At 49.3% G+C, this 20,564-nt stretch overlaps 1 long non-coding RNA gene across 1 annotated transcript in view; it reads left to right on the top strand.

The window, feature by feature from the left end:
* The first annotated feature begins 6,042 nt into the window (after positions 1-6,042).
* Positions 6,043-20,564, top strand: part of 4932435O22Rik (RIKEN cDNA 4932435O22 gene) — a 35,456-nt gene continuing 20,934 nt past the window's right edge. The window contains exon 1 of the long non-coding RNA NR_027643.2: positions 6,043-6,231. This is a non-coding gene — a long non-coding RNA (RIKEN cDNA 4932435O22 gene). The remainder of the gene's footprint in view (positions 6,232-20,564) is intronic.

Genomic DNA, 20,564 nt, shown 5'->3' with positions numbered 1-20,564 from the left:
CTGCTACAGAGGACATTTTGGTACAGGCCTGTGTATGCCCAAGCTTATTCCTGGTATCTTTGACTGATAGTGGCCGCTTCCGGCGCCATCTCTCCAGGTCTTTCAGTGTTCAGTGGGTCACGGCAGAGGGCAGGTGTTGTAGAAAGTGGCCTTTATCAAGCAAAACGCACCTTTCTCAGATCAGCTGTGCCTGCCAAAGGTCATCATGGCCTGGCTTGTTGACTATTGGCATTCTTTCAGGATGGAGGGGGTGAGAAGGGTCACTGGGTCCTCCCCTAAGACACTAGCTGCACCTTTCAGGCATTTGCATGTAATTCTACCCTAATTCCACATAGCCTCAGGATCCAGGGAGGTGCCAGCATATTTAGACTCGTGGAGATTAATTGAGAAAGACTCCATTTATATAGCTAGCTATGGGGGAAGCCATTGCCCATGCTGGGTGAAGACTTTCCAGTGTGGTTGGTTTTTTTGGGGGGGGGTCCCTCATGTTTCAGCCAGTAGCTCCTCTCCCATACTCTGTAAGTAAGCCCAATAAAGTCATTGGTTCCCCAGGGGAGGGAAACTTTGGTTGAATCATACTTTGGTTTGGCACGGAGGCCTTATGAGGAGGGGTTAGATACTGTGTAAGTCTCCCCAGGGAAGGAATTCTCACAACAGGATGGTCAGCCCTAGATTTACCTCACCCCACTCCTCTGTGGAGCACACACATAGCTGGGGCCAAGGACTCAGGGCCTGGCTCTTCTTTTTCTGCCCTTTAAGGAAAACCAGAGAGAGGCTGGGTTCCCTCTTTAAGGTGGCCTAGGTGTGTGTGTGGTGGGGGACTGGACGACCACCCCGCCTTCTAACTTAGGTCATTCATGTCCTCAGTTGTCCCTGGTGTAGACCCTGGAGCTAGTAATCTATGGGGCAGAACCAGGAAGAGATAATCCCACAAGGTGCACTGGCCATGGGCACAAAGCCAAGCTAGGTATCCTTCTAGGAAGTGTCCCCACTCCCTGCAAGTCCTCGGGTAGCTGCTCAATGTCACCAGTGTTCACTAACCTTCCCTACACACAGCAAAGAACATCGTGTCTCTCCGCACAAGATCTCAAGAATGTCAATTATTTAGTGTCCCCCACCCCAACCTCACCCCAGGAGGGGCTGTTATTAACATCTCCCTGGTTGGATTTTTGGAGATAATAGTTTGTCTCATTTTGAGAAGGGTGTTTGAGAGGTGTCTCCCTTCCGCCCCCATATCCACAGGGTCCATTGGAGCTCAGGGTTTGGCCAAGGTCACTCCCTCCCAGCCTCCAGTTCTTCCCACTGTGAAGGAGAAAGTGAGGAATCTTCTTATGCCCTGAGTACCCTCCCAGGGTCATGAACTTGAGAGACCCTGGCTATTCCCCGAGGATTCCTATACCCTGGACATTCGGTGCTAGACAGTTTGTTGTATTTCTGGCTTTCTGAGCTGAGAGAGGTAGGGGCATAGGAGTGATGCTATAAAGAAGGCTGTCTTGGGTGCATGTGGAGAGGCCTGGGTGGGACTGGAGGGTGGGGAGTGGTGTGGAAGATGGGGAGATGTCTTTACAACAAATGGGCAGGTACCCACAGCTATCTGCATCCATCCAGTTTGACCCTAGGAGTCCACAGGTATGCCTGTGACTTGTGGGGAGCGGGTGTGGCAGCAGTCCCAAAGGCGCCAGGGACTGCAGCTAAGTCATATGACTTACACCTGACTTCCTCATATAAGACACAAACATCTTGAGTGCTGCGCAGGTGTACCAGGATACAGGTGAATCCAATTTGGTGGAGATTTGCCCCTGCTGCCCTGATTAGCTGAAGCCTCGTGACTGGCGAGGGGGCGTGGCCTGCGAGCGTGGATGAGAGAGAGTATAAAAGGAGTGAGAGGCCCAGGGTTCGGGGGAGATATAAACAAGAAGAATCAGGACTGAGTAAACTGCTGTTAGAAGGACTGGTGGTCGCGTCGTTCTTGCTGGTCGAGAGCGGGCGCGACAGTGACTGTATCCCCAACAGGCTGGGATCAGACACACTGGACTCAAAGAGCAGAAGCAGGTAGAGGGATATGTGGCACTAAGACACCCGCTCTCACCACTGTTGGGAATGAAGTCATAGATGCTGTTCGGGTGAGAAGGGGATTATCCCAGAAGTCTCTGCCAGTCCCAATGCTTTGGTTTCTTGAGATAAGGAACAATGAAGAGGCTCTTCTCATAGTCTCCACTTCTGGAAATTTCTCAATGAAGAATTCTATTGTTTGTCTTTCAGAGCAAGCCGGGGAATTTCCATGGTGGTATGCATGTACTGAATATATCCCCGTTCTGTAACTTATCATCCCTATTTCCCTTTGTCACTCCAACCCACCACCACCCCATCCTGGCCGGGTGCGGAGCCTTCTCCAGAGCCAGCCAGAGGGTCTCTATATTCCATCTTTTCCAAGAGTCAGCTCAAAAGACACACCCTCCACATTGCCGGTCCATCTTCTTCCCTGAATCACCCCTACCCCGCCTTTTGCACTGCCCCTCCCCGCCCCAAACAAGTAATCTCTCTCCTTGGGATTCTCGGAACGCTTTCTCTACTCCATCATGGTCCCCATCAATTTCCCTTCCTCATCCTGTTTTCCCACCTGCATCCCTTATATCATCTCCGACTTGGCAAGCTCCTTAACGACAGGAGTCATAGCTCACTCGCCTTTATGGTCGCACCGCACCCAGCGCTGTGAATGTTGACTGAATGATAAGAAACCCAACTTGGTGACATTTGGGGGATTCATGTCATCCTTCGAAGGTCGTTCGTCTTTGCCTTGCTGTTGAAGTTGGGAGCATCTTTTGGGGAGTGGCAAAGAGAAGAAATTCTGTCTTCTGAGTTATCAATCCATCAACAGCCTTTCCAGGTCAGTTACTGTGTGATGCTGTTAGGTACCAAGGAGGCAACATGGAGGTCAGGGACCAACCAGATGTGTCTTACCACCTCGCAGATCCTTCCTAGTGAACTGAAAACTCCCCGCTCTACAATTCAGCCAAACTGTCCAAGAATCCTATGCTGCAGCCATCTTGGATCTTACAATCCATTGTCCTGCACCTTTCTCGACCTTTACAGACTTCCTTCCTCACTGTCCTGCTCTTAGTCAGACTGCCCTTAGTCAAACACATCTCTTTCCATTCATTGTTGCTTAGTTTTCTACTGCTCAGCTCATCCTCTGCTCTCTGTGTCACACAACCAACTTTAATATTTACAAACATCAGAAGTTAGGGCCACATGTCTCTTCCAAGCAATGTTTCAGGATTTATTTGGTAAAACTGACTGCTTGAGAGTTTCCACACACTTCAGGGGAAGGTGGATCCTGCATTCATCAGCTATTCACTTTGTAGTACATTCTTTGTCTTAGGATAAAAGACTATGCCACTACAGTGCAGTTGTGGGAGCCCCACTTCAGTGGTTTAAATAACTAAGTGCCTTTCTCTCCTACCCAATGCTTGTGGGGTGGTTGTCTTGAGCACTGAAGTCTCTCTGTTTATTGTGTCTCCTTGGAGACCAAGTGCTTCTACCACGTTGTTCTGCCCTGTCCTAGGCACTGTGTTCAAAGACCTAGCTAGAGCCGAATGAAGAAGCTCAAGTCAACTTGGTAGAAAAGAGAGAGCAAGAGGAGTATCCTTGCTCAGATGTGTGTGTGTGTGTGTGTGTGTGATGGTTTGAATATGCTTGGCCCAGGAAGTGGCACTATTGGGAGGTGTGACCTTGTTGATGTGTCACTGTGAACATGGGCTTTAAGACCTTCAGCCTAGCTGCCTGGAAGTCAGTCTCCCACCTTCAGATGAAGATGTAGAACTCTCAGCTCTGCCTGCACAATGTCTGCTTGGATGCTGCCATGCTCCCACCTTGATGATGATGGACTGAACCTCTGAACCCGTAAGCCAGCCCCAATTAAATAGTGTCCTTATAAGAGTTGCCTTGGTCATGGTGTCTGTTCACAGTAGTAAAACCCTAACTAAGACTCTGTGTGTGTGTGTGTGTGTCTATAGCTACTGGATTTGTAGGAATTTATTATGGCAGTTATGGAAAGCTATGGAGAGTATCTCAAGTCAACCTGGTTGAAAAGAGAGAGAGCAAGGAGAGTATCCTTGTATCCTTGCTCGGGGGTCATTTTCTCCCTCAGTCCTGTCCTGACATGCCATGTCTGCTGTCAGAATACACGTCCAACAATCCCCACAACTACAGCTTGCGGGCTGCCAGAGACAGAATTCTAAAAATGTTTCCCAAGACCCCCATCCTTTTGTTTTCTAATCCAACTTCGACCTAGGTATTATTGCAAAAGGGCTGCCTAGGCTGGTGTAATCAGCGGGCCTTAAAATAGGCAGCTTGTCTAGGCAGACCAGAGTGATCGCACAAGGCCCTCAGAAACAAAGGCAGAGAGTCAGCGTTCACATATGAGAGGTTTCTATGTTCTGTTGCCGCTTCAGAGATATAAGGGCCACATCCAAATAGCACAGAAGTCCTAGCTTCCCAGAGCAAACCCTACCCAGTGACCAGTCAGGAACGAGAACTTTAGTCCCAGAAACACAAGGAAGCCAAACTAGCCAGGGACTTGAATGAGGGGAAAGCAGATTCACCACACGGCATCCAGTAAAAGGCCGATTAGTAAGACGGCTTGATTTTATCTTTCTGAAATCTGGAGCTAAAGTAGACCTGCTATGGAGTCTCTATACGGTGTCTTAGGTCATAGCTGTGCTTTTCAATTTGGAGGTGGCCCAAACTGGCTGGCCTGGGTTGGTTCAGGCTGTATTACAGGATGGCACATTAGTTATGTCTACTCTACTCTTGCATGTTTGCATACCTGGTGTTGTGGTTTGAATATGAATGGTTCCCAAAGGCTCCTATATTCAAGTGCTTGGTTCCCAGTTTGTGAAATTGTTTGGGAAGGATTAAAAGATGTGAACAACCTTGTTGGAAAAGGTTTCAAAAGCCCACACCATTCCCCGATAGCTCTCCCTCTGCCTGGTGCTTGTTTGTCAGACGGAAGTGCTCACCCACTGCTCCTCTGCCATGCCTGCCTGCCTGCTTCTTTTGTGCTCCCTGCCATGGTGACCTTCCCTGTTCATGGTGACCCATGAACCCCCAAATTAATTTTTTTTAAAAAATACATTTCCTTGGCTGTGGTGTTTTGTCATAGCAATAGAAAAGTAATTAAGACATGTGGTCAGTGTCAGAGGTTCAAGGCCACTTCCAGCCTCAAGAACACAGGCAGTCTTCACTGCATCATGGAGCCGCATATACTATTAGCCCAAATGAGCCATGTGGAGTGAGGGGAGAGGCATTACCAAGAGCCAGGACGTCCCATTCTCTGTTAAAGGAAAGATCTGGAAAACAGAGACCTACAATCTACTCTGCATATCCCCCACTGGTGATTTAACAGGACCCCACCCCCACCCCAATCCCGCTGTGTTCTCCCAACACCCATCTTCAACCTGTCACCTACCTGCTTCTTCAGTTTCCACTCCCCTGTGTCTCCCACATTGGAACATCATAAGTTCCGCACAAGTGGAAAGTTGTGTCTAGATCAGATCTGGCACATAACAGGTGGTCAGTGTGCATTCCTTGAATGGTCTAAATCTGATCCCACTACCCACGTCCACATCATGAGTTGTGATTCATTTTGTGTGGGAAAAGCAGCCACTATCCTAGCTCGGGGAGATGGACTGAAAAACCTCATCACGTTGGAAAACAAACCAATTTCCTGCACTGATTTGGAACCTCTGATGAGCCCGAAGAGTTGGAGATGTTCTAAAAATAACTCCCACAAAGCCTCACTGTGACAACACGTTTCTCCCCCTCTGACCTGCCCGATGGAGGGGCCCGGGCCTAATAAATTCAAACAACAGGGCATGCCAATCCCCAGAGACTTCACTCCTGGGGCTAAGATAATAATCCCAGGGTTTTGGCAGGCATTCCTGGATCGCACTCAGCTTCTCTTGCATGAAAGGACAGGCCGCCCCTGCCAAATGGAACCACCTTGGAGAAGCTGGCTGGGCTGCAAGTGCTATCCTCTGCAGTCAGCAACTGGCAAGTTCAACTGGTGTCTGTGGGGCGCCAGGCACAGCCTCTGTTAACCCTTTCACCGCCCGCCCTGAAGAGTGAACACCATTCTGCTCCCCACCGAAGATGGGAAGTGAACTCTCTTTCCTGATATGACAGGGACAGGAGATACCACAAAGCTTCAAGGTCAAGCCCGTGATTCAGGTTGGTACCCTTTCTACCAGGTCAAGTGGGTGGAAGGTTCTAGAACTACTGAAACTGGATTTTTCCAGGGGGTGAATAGGGCAGTGTTGGGACAGTACTGGGGTGTGTGTGTGTGTGTGTGTGTGTCCTGGCTTACCGTGTTCCCCAGTCCCTTCCAGGAGTCCTGGGGTCTGAAGGGAAAGTGGTGGCATCAATGCAGTCGGATGTGTGAGAAGCAGGGACAGACACCATTACAAGTCTTGACTAGAATCACAGCACCATAGACCCAGGAGTCTTCCCACCATTCTTAGCACCACTGCCATGTATTATCTATGATATTAATTATTTATCAGTAGTAGTTATAGCCATCACCACCACAGCTAGATCATTAATATTTACCAACAATTAATAGCATTAATATTTATTAATATTAATCTCCATTAATAAGATGTAGAAATGCTTGTCAATTTATCAATAAATATTAATGGTATAATATTTATTATAATAATGAATAGTTATCACAAATGCTATCCACCAGGCATTAACGAGCCTAGTATAAGGTTTGGGGAGAGGGCTCAGGCTCAGTTCAAATCCTCAACACCCGAATCAAAAGGCTGGTGGTGTGGTGAGCAGCTGCACATTAGCACTGGGGAGGCAGAGACAAGAGGATCCCTAGTGCTGAGAGCCAGCCAAGCTGGCTGAAGTGATGAGCGTCAGGTTCAATGAGAGACCCTGCCTCTAAACATAATATAAGCTGGAGAATGATTGAGAAAGACTCCCAGCATTGGCCTGGCCTTCACAAAACATGCACACATGTGTGTGCAAGAGTGTGTGTGTTTGGACACACACACCACACACATATACACAAGCACGCACTTACGTATGAACATGTACACTTTGTACACACACAGAAGAAAGTCTTAAGACATTATCAATTTTAAAAAATTGTATGTGCCTGTGTGTGTACTCGGACAAATTTATGTGCACTGTGTACATGTGGGTACCCATGGAAGCTAGAGGGCAAGAGATTCCTGCAGCAGGAGTTAGAGATGGTGGTGAACTGCCTGATATGGGTGTTTGAAACCGAGCCTGGGTCCTCCAAGAAAGCAGTAAGCACTCTTAATTGCTGAGCCACCTCTCTAGCACTTCGAAGGGAGAAATGAAAAGGTAAATGCAAAACCTACTATAGGTATTAAAATAATACACTTGACAGAAAAGGAAACTGAGGCACAGCTTAGGTTCCTGGATGAGCATAGCCTTCAATAAGCAATGGAGCTGGGGAGGGCCTGGCTGGCCAGTGCGAGGGCCCAGCCTTACGTTTACTTTCCATAATATCTGAGAAAGCAGATTCCCGGCTTCCACTTGAAATGTTATATTTATTGAGTGCTCTGGCGTCGCTCACTGAGAGCAAGGGGAGGGTTGGGAGGGCATGGTGCCAGGGGACCCAGGATCAGAGGGGTGCTGACCCCTCAGAGACTGAAGTGGGGGATGGCACCATCAGATGTATTAAAATGCAAATTTCTGCCTTGCTTGCTGGTTTATCATCTGACTCGTTATACAATTTGCCAGTTATAGAAGAAAAATTACCATAATGGGGCCCTAGGGAATGGTTGTAAAAAGGAGACCAAACGTTACTTATCAGCCGTTCCACTACAATTATCTTCTGCGTTTGTTCTCTTCCTCTTCGGAAACATGAAACCGTCATGTGCCAGGGACTAGGCGCTGCCTGGGCAGAGAGAGTAAAGCGGCTGTAACTGTGATCTGCTTTCCCGCTCTACTCCCTGCCCCCTCCGCACTCAACCCCACTCCAGTCCTGCCCAGTGGCCGCTACCTCCCCTCAGCAGTGGTCCTCCAGGGTAGGACCGGAGGACACTTCCAATCAGAAAGGAGGTAGAAGCTCTGGGTGAAGTTTTGAGTGTTTCCAGGACAGCCTCTTTCGGGGGCGGGGGGGGGGGGGCGGGGCGGGGCGGGGCTTGATTGGAGGTGGGGCAACTGAGTATCTTTCTCGACTCAGTAGGTGCCAGACAGGTTTACTCAGGACCCAGGCAGGCACCAGAGAGCCAGGCTTCTGCAAAAGTGTACAGTTATTGTGTCTGGCACTCCCATTCTAATTTCACCCCTGCCCTGACGACTCTCACTCCCAGGATAGCTTTCGATCCTGTATCTGCCAGCTTTCTTCTCTCCTGGGGCTCCTTGCAACTCCATTCTCTCAGTGTCTAGCCTTGTACTTGGAACATAATAAGCAGGACATAAATATTTGATGAATGAATGAAAGTGTGTCTGTGAGCCCGTGCCCGTGTGTTTCCAGGTTATTCCAAAGTTGTCATCCCCACAGGCTGACTTCTTTTTAGGTCCAGCCAAGTCTTCTCTAAGCCCCAGGGCCTCTGCCGATTTCTTGGGTTTCTGGAGCCTGCATATTCAAACAGGCAGGGGAGCTGATAACTGCGCCCCGCCAGCTGTCTGTGCATATTGCTTAGATATTTACACTTTCCCAGACCTTAGGCGGCTCTGTCATTCTCTTAGAATTCCTTTTGTCTTAGTTCCTGGGGCTCCTCATTTGCCTCTGCCACAGTATGAAAGGTAAACCCTCTTTGCCTCTGAGTTAAATTTACAAAGCATGAATCCAAAGCCACTCACCGAGCGCTCAGCCTCCTGCTTAGCGGGGATCTCTGTGATACCTGGCTTCTCCAGCTCTCTGCAGGAGAGAGGGTGCAGGCAGAAATGTTGCTTACACAAAACTTCTTTGATGTTACTATCCTCTAGCTGTAGGAGCCCTGTGGCAGGGGCACTGGATGGGTCCTTTGACCTCTGGTTACCCACTCCATTGGTGTTCAGACTCTGGGAGGGCAAGCCACCTCAGAAAGCTCCCAGGAAGCCAGAATATTATTCCTTCATCTAAACTTTTTGGCTCAGGGAGCAGACGTCCTCCAGAAGAGAGCGCCAGATCTCGTTACAGATGGTTGTGAGTTACCATATGGTTGCTGGAAATTGAACTCAGGACCTTTGGAAGAGCAGTCAGTGCCCTTAACTACTGAGCCATCTCTCCAGCCCCACAAATAAAGTTTTATTGTAACACAGCTATGCACATTCATGCATCTTTGGAGCAGGTCTGCAGAACTTCACAGCTGTGGCAAAGACTCAGGTCCTCTGAGATTTACCACTGAGATGACTCCTGTTGAACATGACTCTAAATTGCCTCTGTCTACTTCCCAGTGTGGCACAGGAGCAATCTGGGCATCCTGAGAAATATCCTTGCTTTTGAGGTCGATTTTCTCTTACCTGAACTCCTACTTTTTAAAATGAAAAGAAAGGCTCTGAAAGCTTGCCTGGGAATAGGTAAGGAAAGCCTAGGACCCAGATTTTCTTAGTGTGTGTAGGGGTGTGTGTGTGATTGTGTGCATGTGTGTGTGTGCATTTGTGTGTATGAGTGTGTATGAGTACCTATGTGTGTGTGAGAGTGTGTGAGTGTGTGTGTATGAGTGTGTGTGAGTGAGAGTGAGTGTGTATGTGAGAGTGTGTGTGAGTGTGTGTGTGTGAGTGTGTGTGTGTGTTATGTCCAGATCTGTTGGCTTCTGAAAGCCAGAGCTGTCTAATTGTCAGCAGAAAGCCCAGCTTCTGCTCACAGAAACAGAACAACAACAAAAAAATGACAGTCCTTCTATTGCTCTTTAGCTTCAGCCTAGCAGAGGGGAAGAGGAGAGGTGAGCTAGCCTGTGAAGAGCTTCCTCATTAATTCTTGAAATCACAAGAAAAATGTGCACGTGTATGTGTGTGTGTGTGTGTGTGTGTGTGTGTGTATGTGTTGGGGGAGGGGATGATGTGTGTGTGTTTTAAAGCCACTCTCCATAGATCATGCGTGAAGTATTATTCTATACCAAATTGACACCACTCCACCCATGCCCCAAGTCCCTGCCCCTCCCAAGTTCCGCCCACTGGATTCTTTTGATCCTGGTTCTGTAGGATCCTCAAGAATAGGCATGGTGTGTCTGGGAGGGTCTATGTGTGCTACTGTAACCAAATAATCGAGATTTAAGCTGCCAGCCCTGTGGCCTGGTCCTTCTCGTGATGGCATCACTTTGTGACTGTGGGATGCTGAGTGACAGCTTTGCCCTCCCTCACATGCTGGTAGCACCCACTCCCCCCAGGCGTTACAAAAAAGTCTCCATACAAAGGGACACGGGTGGGGGATAAGTTGGCCCTGATAGGTCCCCCTTCTTTTGAATGCAAGACTTGCTTCCAAGGCTCCCTCCTCTGGCCTCCAGCCCTTGACCTTGGCGTGTTCTGTCCTGCGTTAGCCTGCCGGTCTGTCGACTCCTGGGGTGTGCTAAAGCATGTTGACGAGCTGATTAAGGGATCCATATGGCAGAGGGCGAAGGGTCTGATGTGGAAGAGACACAGGCTACTGTGGGATTCTGACAGCCCACACTGTAGAATGTCACAGTCCTGGGCCAGGTGGGCTTCCTGGGAGGACACAGGAGGTGACCTCGCTTATTCAAAATTAGGAGCTTGTCATTGGTGATGGATTTATGTCCTTCAGCCTTCAGATGCCTTCAGATGTAATTAATCCCCCGGTGTCCTGAGTACTCTAAGTTGTTAACTCTGTGATGTGTGTGTTTATCTTTCTTTCCCTCCCGAGCTGGGTACTCTCCTGGGTAAGGGGTGCGGGTGGTCAGACTTCAACTCTTAAAGCAAACACAAATAGGTGAGGCAAGAAAGACCGGGCAACTTTAGCTGTGCTAACGAAGATTTAGAAGGTTGTGTTAGGACCTGGGGGAGAGGGGGCTGATTCTGTGGGTATGAGTGCTTGCTATGTAACCCTGAGGACCTGAGTTCAAATCCCCAGCACCCTTGTGATATGCCAGGTGTGACTGAGTGTGTCTGTATCCCCCACACTAGGGGTACAAACAGGCGGATGCTGGGGGGCTGCTGGCCACTTGCCAGTGAGGAACTTGAAGTGAAGAACCTTAGGTTCAGTGAGAGGCCCTGTGAGCAGCAATAGAGGAGGAGGCCAGAGCAAGGAGGAAGCTTAAGGTTGAAGTATTACTCAAGCTCCACCCGAGTCGTGGCTGGCATTGGGCCACCTGGGGAAACCAAAGCTGTGACAGTGTTTCATAATCTCTCCACGGTGCCCAAGCAGGGCAGCTCAGGGAGTCAGATGTAGGCTGTGTGAGGAAAACCTCTTCCCTAGTCCTCCCCGTAGGTGGCTCTCACTAGGGAACTACTGAGTTTGGTCCTCCAGTCTGTGGCTAGGTGTTGTGAGTGACTGTCCTCTGATGTAAGCAACCACTTGGCAGGTTCAGCTGCACCCCTTTTGCAAAGGGATCACCCCAGATGGGCCTGGGCACTGTTGATGACCCTTCATGGAAGGTTGAGGAGGGTCTCAAACTCTTTACCCGAGTATCTAGCCTCTCCCTTCCATTGGTTGTATCCAGCTCTGCTCTAACTGCTCGTGGCCTTGGATATGTGTGTGTGTGTGTGTGTGTGTGTGTGTGTGTGTGTGTGTATAATTAGGGCGGGGGCTCCATCTATGCAACTAGAGTGCATTCTCATTGCTCCTGGGCATAAAGGTTTTCTAGGTGTGGCATATTGGGAAGGAGGAGCACTCACATGCCTGTGAGGAGCACCCACGTCCCTGTGCCCTGAACCCCTTACCTATGCCTTGTGAGGGAGCACAATAAACTCACTGGTTCACTAGAGAGAACTTTGGTGAAATCGTCCCTTTGTCACTGGGAGATGAGATAGACATCGCTTCCAGGTCCTTAATTCTAGGTCTATATAATGCTTGTGGGTTCCTTCTTAGGCCTTGTGCAGCTACGGATGGGGTCTCTAAGGACATTCCAGGACAGTAGGTAGCCTTTCTTAGGGAGCTGTTTCCTTGCTCCCACTTGGATGCTGCTGTCAGGTCCCAAAGCATGAGCTGTGGGTGACCTGGCTATGAGGTTGTGCTAGGGGTAGGTGGAGGTTCAATGATGGAGGAAGCTGGCCTGTTGGTTCTGCCATGTTCCATCGTGTCTGTTCTTTCCTGGGTAGTAGCAATTCCCATGCTGGAGGCTCCAGAACACACCAACCTAGCTCTGCTCAGGAGGTTGGAATTTGGGTAGTTTCCTCTGGGCAGGGCCTGTGTTCAGCTTTGCATTTGAAATCTAGCTTACAGGCAAGTTATTTCAGTAAATAAAATTTCCAGCCAGGCAGCTTGCCTCTCTCCAGTGAGCCTTTGTTTCAGACAGGGGCACCCCAGTGGGGAGCCAGACACAAACAGAAGCCAGAAGGCAGGAGATGGGCTGGGGAGTGCTGCTGGCCTGCCTGGAGGATGCTAGGACCTGATGGAGTCTCTGCTGTTTGGTACTCGCCTGGGCTCTCTCAGGGTCTATGACGTGAGAGAGTCTAACAAAAGCCCATGGACTGCCTCTCCACCATGCTTAAACAAAGAAGGCCATAGAAGCAGAAGAAGCCTCTGAAGAGGCCAGGTCTACCCCGCCTGATGTTAAGAATATTAGTGTCCCTTCCCGCTATGGAATCCCGACATTAGCTATTGGAGCCTGGGCAGCTAATTTGCTTTTTCATTGCCTCACTGGTAATCTAACTTTAAACTTAGTTCTTGCAGTTAGCATCTTGCGGGTAGGAGCCATTATCTCTGTTATACAGAAGAGGGTACTGAGGCCCAGAGCAGGACAGAAAGAACTCAAGAAGGCATCAGTACTGATGGGCAGAGCGCCGGAGAATCCTTAGCTCAGTCCTGATGGGAGCCTTCTTTGAGGAGATGGAGGCTCTGTTTCAGCTCAGTAGAGGCAAGCCCTTGATAGATGGTGGTCAGCATAAGTTATGTCGCCTCTGGGCTTCCTGCCCCACCCCTCTTTCCACCAGGTATTCCCAAAGAGCCTCAGCAGAGGTGGGAGCCCACAGAGGATCTCCAGAGAGGCTGAGGGTGGGAGGAGAGAAGGACCAGTCTGTATAGGGGAAATTTCCTGCCTTCCAGTCCAGCTCAGATTAGAGCCCATTTACATCTTAAAACCCAGCTTAGAAAAACCACAATCCATCAGCCAGCGATGGTGTAAATTGCTTTGCTAAATATATTTCTGGGTACATGGTAAGTAAAAATATCATGAATTTAATAAGCCTTGGAATTCACATTTTTCCAATCCTAATTAAGTTTCTCCTCCACATCGGACGTGCTCCCTGAGTCGTGTCGGTAAGGTTGGGAGGGGAAGGGCAGCTCAGGCTGGCTGACTGAACCTGACTGGGTACCCCACAGCCAACAACGTATTTCTTTCTCCAGCAGCTGCGTATGGCTCTGTGGCCAGTCAGTCTCCCGACTCTCAGGAAAAATACTGCTCTTTCTAAGTCATCTCCTACGGTCATGATTTGAATCCAGCGGCTTCTCTTTCTCTACTCTGGTTTCTGATGAGTGTACAAAGTGGCACCTCTGGTCCCAGGTTGGCTCTCCCCACTATGGACATCTTGGACCATTAGTTCCTTGACATCTAATTATATGTCATCTGCTCTCCTGTATTCTCACCATGCACACTCACACACTAACTATAGGCACCCCCCTCCTCCCATGGCAAAGACTCATGGGTGATCATGGTAGGATGTGGGGTAGTATCTGACACTCTGGTGGTTAATATTATCTGCCATCTTGGTTGGACCAGTGTCTAGAGTTTTGGTCACATATTATTCTGGATGTTTATGTGGAGGATTTAAAAAGATTTATTTATTTGTGTGTGTGTGTGTGTGTGTGTGTGTGTGTGTGTGTGTGTGTACACAAGTGGAGACCAGAGAGGTTGTTGCATCCCTTGGAGCTGGTGTTTCAGGTGTCTGTGAGATGCCTGGCTTGTTCTGCAGAATTTAAACTCTGGTCCTCTCGTAACTGTGCAGTAAATGGTTCTGAGCTGCCATATGGGTGCTAGGAAGCAAAGCCAGGTTCTTTGCAAGAGCAGCTGCTGTTTTTAACCTCTGAGCCATCTCTCCAGCTCTAGATGTCTCTCCCCTCCCCTCCCCTCCCCTCCCCTCCCCTCTCCCCTCTTCTCTCCTCCCCTCCTCCCTTCCCTTCCCCCCTTTTCTCTTCTTTACTTTCTTCCTCTTCTCCTCCTCTTAAAGGAGATAAATCTCAGAAAACCTTCTGCCTCTGTAAAACTCGGAGCATTCATGTCCCCTGCCAATCAGTTTTAGCCTGGGCTATTCAGGTCTTAGGGTGGGGTGGGAGGTCTGCACCATCCCCTGCTTTTGACTTAACAAAGAGGTGAGCCTTGTGCAATCAGAAGAAAGCTGGGGCTAAGACTGGCCTCCCCAGAGCAAGGAACAATTTCCCCATCCAGGGCCTTTGCATTGGAGCTGCATTTTCCTCATCTCCAGTCTGCCAGCTCTTCCCTCCAAGTGTTGTGAGCCAGTCCCTTGGAACAATCTCTGTGAGCATACCCAGAGGGAGTCACATCCTCTTGCTGAGCCCCAGTGGAGCACAGCCATGCTGAAGCACGGTAATGGGCCTTCTGCCTGTGTGGGAATCCCATACCTCCCTGGGAAACAGGAACTGCCTTCGTTTCTCCCAGAGGAGGACACAGGAGTTCCCAGAGCTGGACTGACTTTGCTCATCGTCTTGGCAGAGAGGTAGAAAGCCTGGAATGAGTCAGGAGAGTGTTCGTTCCCATCTAGGAAGTGTGGCATCTCAGAGAGACAACTTTTCTTCACTCTTTGAAGAAATCCTTAAACCCCTTGTGGTGGTTTGAATACACTTGGCCCGGGGAGTGTCACTATTAGGAAGTATGGCCTTGTTGGAGTAGGTGTGGTCTTGTTGGAGGAAGTGTGTCACTGTGGAGGTGAGCTTTGAGACCCTCCTTCTGGCTGCCTGGAAGACAGTCTCCACTCCTGGCTAACTTCGGATCAAGATGGAGAACTCTCAGCTCCTTCTCCAGCACCATGTCTGCCTGGATGCTGCTATGCTTCCCACCTTGATGATCGTGGACTAAACCTCTGAACCTGTAAGCCAGCCCCAGTTAAATGTTTGCCTTCATAAGAGTTGCCTTGGTCATGGTGTCTTTTCACAGCAATGGGAGCCCTAACTAAGACCCCGGTAGGATCTTTTGAAGGGTGAACAAGATGCGGTCTGGAGGTTGAACATGCAAGCCACTAGGAGAGAGGCAGAATGGGATCCAATCCCGGAGTGTTTGTTGGCTGCTGGCCCAGGATGCCTAGTCTGACTGCCTGCTTCCCTGTCTGGTTCCCAGAAAGCATGGGCCCTTTCCAGGTGCCCCAGGGTTCTTATCTCATTTCTGGGAGGGGCAGGGGATAGGATCTGTCCTCTGCTGCCCGTGGGGATGCCACTGTACAACTGGGCACAGAACATTAGCTGCACATTACAGAGTTATGTTCTGTATCATGACCTATTCCCCAGGAGGGTAGGGTTCCAGGGATCAGTGGGCATGTGGCCCCCAAGGGAAGGGCAAACCTAGAGGCCTCAGAAGCCTCCCTTGATGGGCTTGAGGCAGCTGAGTGATACTTGGGGGCCACCATTCCCAGCAAACCATCTGTTCTAGCTCCTCCCCCAGATGCCTTTCCTTACTTCATGAAAGACACAGGATAAACAGGGCGCCAGAGGGCCGAAGTGTGTGCTCTTAGGGTCATTTAACTCCCCCCGCCCCCAGTCGCCCTTACCACAAACAACTTGTATGTCCTTTGTTCTCTGCTCCATCTCTTCCTCTCCTCCCCTCCTCCTCTAGCAGCCTAGCATCACCTGCGGTGACTCCAGGTTTTCCCCCTCTGAGTGTCCTCTGTGCATCCCTGGAAGAGGTGAGATGTTCTTATCATGACTTGTAAGCCATAATCTCCATCCTGGCCCTGGCTGTCTCCCCAAGTTATTGGCTGCTTTCTTGTTGCTACAACACAATGGTCAACAACAACAACAAAAAACTTAGGACAGGAAGGTACATCAAGGCTCATCATGGCTGGAAAGCCATGGTGGCAGAGGCTTGACTCAGCTGGTTGTAACCCTCCCTCAGCCAGGAAGCAGAGAGAGATGATGCTAGTTCAGCCCACTCTTTCCTTTTCATTCAGTCCAAGATTCCTGCCCATGGAGCAGTGCCACCCGAATCCATGGCAGATTCTCCCATCTCAACTCATCTAGAAACTGCCTTACAGACATGCCTAGAGGCTTGTCCCTTCAAGGACCTAAATCCTGTCAGGTTGACTGTCAAGATTAACCATCACATTCTAGCCAATCCCCATCTCTGTCCCCCGGTGGGTGGGTGGGACAGTGAGTTGTCAGAGTTGTCCCTGGTTTCACAGTGGCTGGTTGCATAGATTAGCCAACATTTCTCTGAGTTCTTGTATATGAGTCATGGAGGGAGGAGGGAGAACATGGTCCAGCATCCCAGTCCTCCTCCTCCAGTCCTGGGTTCTTCATGGTGAGCACACAGTGGCCTCTCTAGGTCAAGCCTGAACCTCCTTTCTTCTTCTCTCCACCTAAGTAGTAGCTGAGGAAAAGATAGTCCCTGACACACCAGGGCCACAGGCATTGGTCCTCTATGTGCATGGGGCTGCTCCTTCCAGACTTCATATGCTGTGTGTGCTCGGGGGAGGCTGCAGCCACCGGGCCTGGGCTGAGACATGTGATCCTCCAGCAGGTATATTTTTAGCTTTCTCATTAACCGAGTGCTTTCAAATTAGCCTTCTATTAACCTCAAAGGAAAATGAAAGTGTGTTTTTTTTCTTCCCCGAGTGAGTCTCTCCTGCAGAATATCAAGGTTTCCATGATTAACGTTTCATGCGCCTCGAAGCCCTAATGAAGTTGGATTCTCTAATATCTAACTTGATGGAATAATTGGTCCACGGTCTCTGCCATGGCAGGGGAGGCTGCCAATTGAGAAGGGGCCTTCCCTTTCCCATCACAGCATCCTTTGTCCCTGTAGCCTCTTTTCTTCCCCAGTAGAGCCTTTCACGCAGATATACGCTCATTCTGGAAGGCTTCAAGCAGCCCGAACTCCCTCCCCTGTCCTGGCTTAGATATCATCCATCCCCTTCCCAAATGGGTCACTCCAGACTGATAGTTGGCCATTACCTCTTTTGCAAGCACAGTCTGTTCCCTGGGCTGTACACCTGGGCCACACAGGAACCTCTTGACTTTGGCAGTGTCCCTTGAAGTGGGCTTAGCATTTGGACTTGGGATTCCAGCTGGAGAGGGGGAATAAATAGCTTTGCCATTTCTAGGGGTGTCAGGCAATGGATGTGATGAGATTAATTCAGTCTTGACTGACCACCTGAGAGGAAGGAGTGACCTGTCCTGCCAGGGCCACCTGCACAGCGTCAGAGATATCACCAGAGGGGAATTTCAGATGGTAATGGAGGTCTGTTAGCAGAAGGAGCAGGCAGCTGGTCCCTGTGGCCCAAGGATATGACAGGGCTATTCTGGAGGATTCAATTTCTTATCCATTGCTATAACTCAGTGGTCTTCAACCTTCCTAATGCTGTGACCCTTTAATACAGCTTCTCAGATTGTGATAATCCTCAAGCAAAAAACTATTTTTTGTTGCTACTTTATAACTGTAATTTCTCTACTGTTCTGAATAGTAATGTAAATATTTGTGTTTTCCCATGGTCTTAGGTGACCCCTAATGAGGTCTTGACCCACAGCTTGAGAACCACCTAGCTCTAGCCTGTTCTTGGATACATCATTCATTGGTCTAGCCTGACCTTGACTCGCTTGTGTACTGGTCCAGCCTATCCTTGGATAATTTATATATTGATCTAGCTTTTCCTTAGATCATTCAGTCTTTGGCCTAGTCTAGCCTTGTGCCATCCATCTATTGGTCTAGCTTGTCCTTGGATCATTCATCCTGTGGTCTAACATATCCGCAAGTAACTCATCCATTGGCCCAGTCTGTCTTTGAGCAATTCAGTAATTGGCCTAGCCTGTTATTCACTGTGTCATTTGTTCATTGGTCCTGCCTATCCTTGGATCATTTGTTCATTGGTCTAGTCTATCCTTAGATCATTCACCCACTGGTCTAGCCTGTTCTTGGATCATTTGTCCTTTGTTTTAGCCTGTGCTGAAGCCATTCATCCACTGGTCCATCCTGCTCTTGAGCCATTCATCCATTGCTTCATTCTGCCTATGAGTTATTTGGCCATTGATCTATCGTTTCTGGGCCCCAAGTTTAAGTCCCATCTCCTCCTCGCCCTGTTTCTAGTCATCTCTGTTGTCCTTGAGTCCTTAGCACTGATGCACTTGCCACCACTCCATCTTGGTCTTTCTCTACTGTAGTGACAATTTTGTAGCTTCGGTTTCTTTAAAACACACACACACACACACACACACACACACACACACACACACACACACACAGAAATATTATAAGAACATGTTTTTGTTTTAATCCTGGGTGTGGGATATGGAGCTGTTTCAGATTGTCCGCAGCAGCTGACTATGATTTGCCTCCTGCTCTAGCAGGGGCGCAATTTTGCCAGCCACAGATAGTTTCTGCAATTGTGTGACATTTGTAATTCTGGGGACTCTTGAGAGGTATATGAAAGCTAGGTCCCCAAAAGATGGGGTTGTTGTTGGGTTTTTAGTTGGTTGCTGTCATTTGTGGTTTGCTAAGTAGTTGTGCACAGAGAAGGAAGAAGAAATGAAACATCCTGACAGCAAGGATCAAACATCCCAAGAAATTTGATGTCCCTAATCAGCAGGAAGCAGTCCAATGATAACATCACCCCCTTTGCCCTCTATCGTTTTTTCCCTCTTATCTACTGTTAGGGGCTGGAAGGGTAGGAAGGGGGGTGTAGAAGGGTGGAAGAAGAAAGAACTCACAAAGTAGCCAAAGACAGGTTCTTTGTGTCATTTATGGTTCTGTACTTTCTTTAATTACTGTAGCAAAACATGGGCTGGAGGCCACTCAGATAGGGACCTGTTCCCTATACTCTCTGCTTCTGGGATACTTTCAGCTTCTCACCGCCATGCCAGCTTCCTGTGTGAGCAGTTCAGTGAAGAAGTTTATATTTCATGTTGAGCATACCCCATGGATCTAGGGATCCCTCTCCAAATGAAGAGTCCAGAGTCCAGCCTGTCAAATGGCTTGCTTAAGCTACTATGGCTCGATTCCTAGAGGCCCGAGAAACACAACAGGCTGTGATGTAAATATCCAACGATACCACAGAATCCCTTGTACCAGGTGACCCACACCAGCTCGGGTCAGCACCAGCACAAATGTACCCGAGTGCCTTCCTAGATAAATCCCCCGGTCATTTCGAAACTGAAATGTCAAAATACAAACGTGTCACTTCTCTGCCAGCCTTCTTCCTTCTACCCAGCTGATATCACCACCAGCAGCCCTCCCACCATGTCAGGACACCCCCTCAGTGTCTCCATCCCCAAGTCCTGGCAGCACTCTTCTGCTTAGCCCTTCCATCCTGTGCTCCTGGACAATCACTGTGACTCCCGAGCCTATCACCTTCTCGGAACTCTGCTTGCCTGTGCAAAGCTTTGTCCCTGGTCTCCTTCCCTGTCCACAAGCAGAATGCACACTCTCAGATGTGCTTGCAGTTGTGTGCTTCCCTGCTAACACCATCAGTGACTCCACAGAACCTCTGGTGACCGCTCCAGTTCCTGGGATGATTCAGAAGTTTCCCAGGAGTCAGGACGAGGCGTTTCTCTCTCATTAGTCCAGGTTACCGTCCTTAATGCACACCCATATTCATCAAGGCCCAACCAGCCTACTCTTCCCTCAACATTCCTCACTACTTCACACCTCTGCGCCTCAACCTCTGTTGCCCGTGACTGTCACACCTCTGCTCTTTACACACATGCTGTTGCCCGTGACTGGTGCGTTTCCTTCCGGGTCCACCCAGTGAGCGCCTACCCATCCTGCAAAACCTCTTCCCTTCTCTCCTCCTCGGAGAGGCTACTCTAGGCAAGAAGTTCTTTACCATGTGCCGTGGAATTCACATTCTCTCCATCTCACTGTGCTCAATGGAAATGTGAGCCTAGGAAAAATGGTGTGTGCGTGTGCGCCTGTGTGCCTGTGCGTGGGCATTCGCACGCATGCCTGTGGATGCCACAGGACAACCTCTGGTGCTGTTTCTCAGGATACCATCCACCTGTTTTTGAGACAAGGCCTCTCACTTGGCCCCAAATACAGTTCCGTTAGTCTGGCTGGTCAGCGAGCCCCGGGCATCCTCCTCTCTCCAGCATTACAAGTATGCATCATTAAGTCTTTCTTTCTTTCTTTCTCTCTCTCTCTCTCTCTCTCTCTCTCTCTCCCTCTCCCTCTCCCTCTCTCCCTCTCTCCCTCTCTCCCTCTCTCCCTCCCTCCCTCCCTCTCTCTCTCTCTTTCTTTCTTTCTTCCTTCCTTCCTTTCTCTCTCTCT

The sequence above is a fragment of the Mus musculus genome, chromosome 11, assembly GCF_000001635.26.
Source record: "Mus musculus strain C57BL/6J chromosome 11, GRCm38.p6 C57BL/6J".
NCBI lineage: Eukaryota > Metazoa > Chordata > Mammalia > Rodentia > Muridae > Mus > Mus musculus.
The sequence above is the reverse complement of the archived record's forward strand: the minus strand, read 5'-3'. Positions and strand labels throughout refer to the sequence as shown.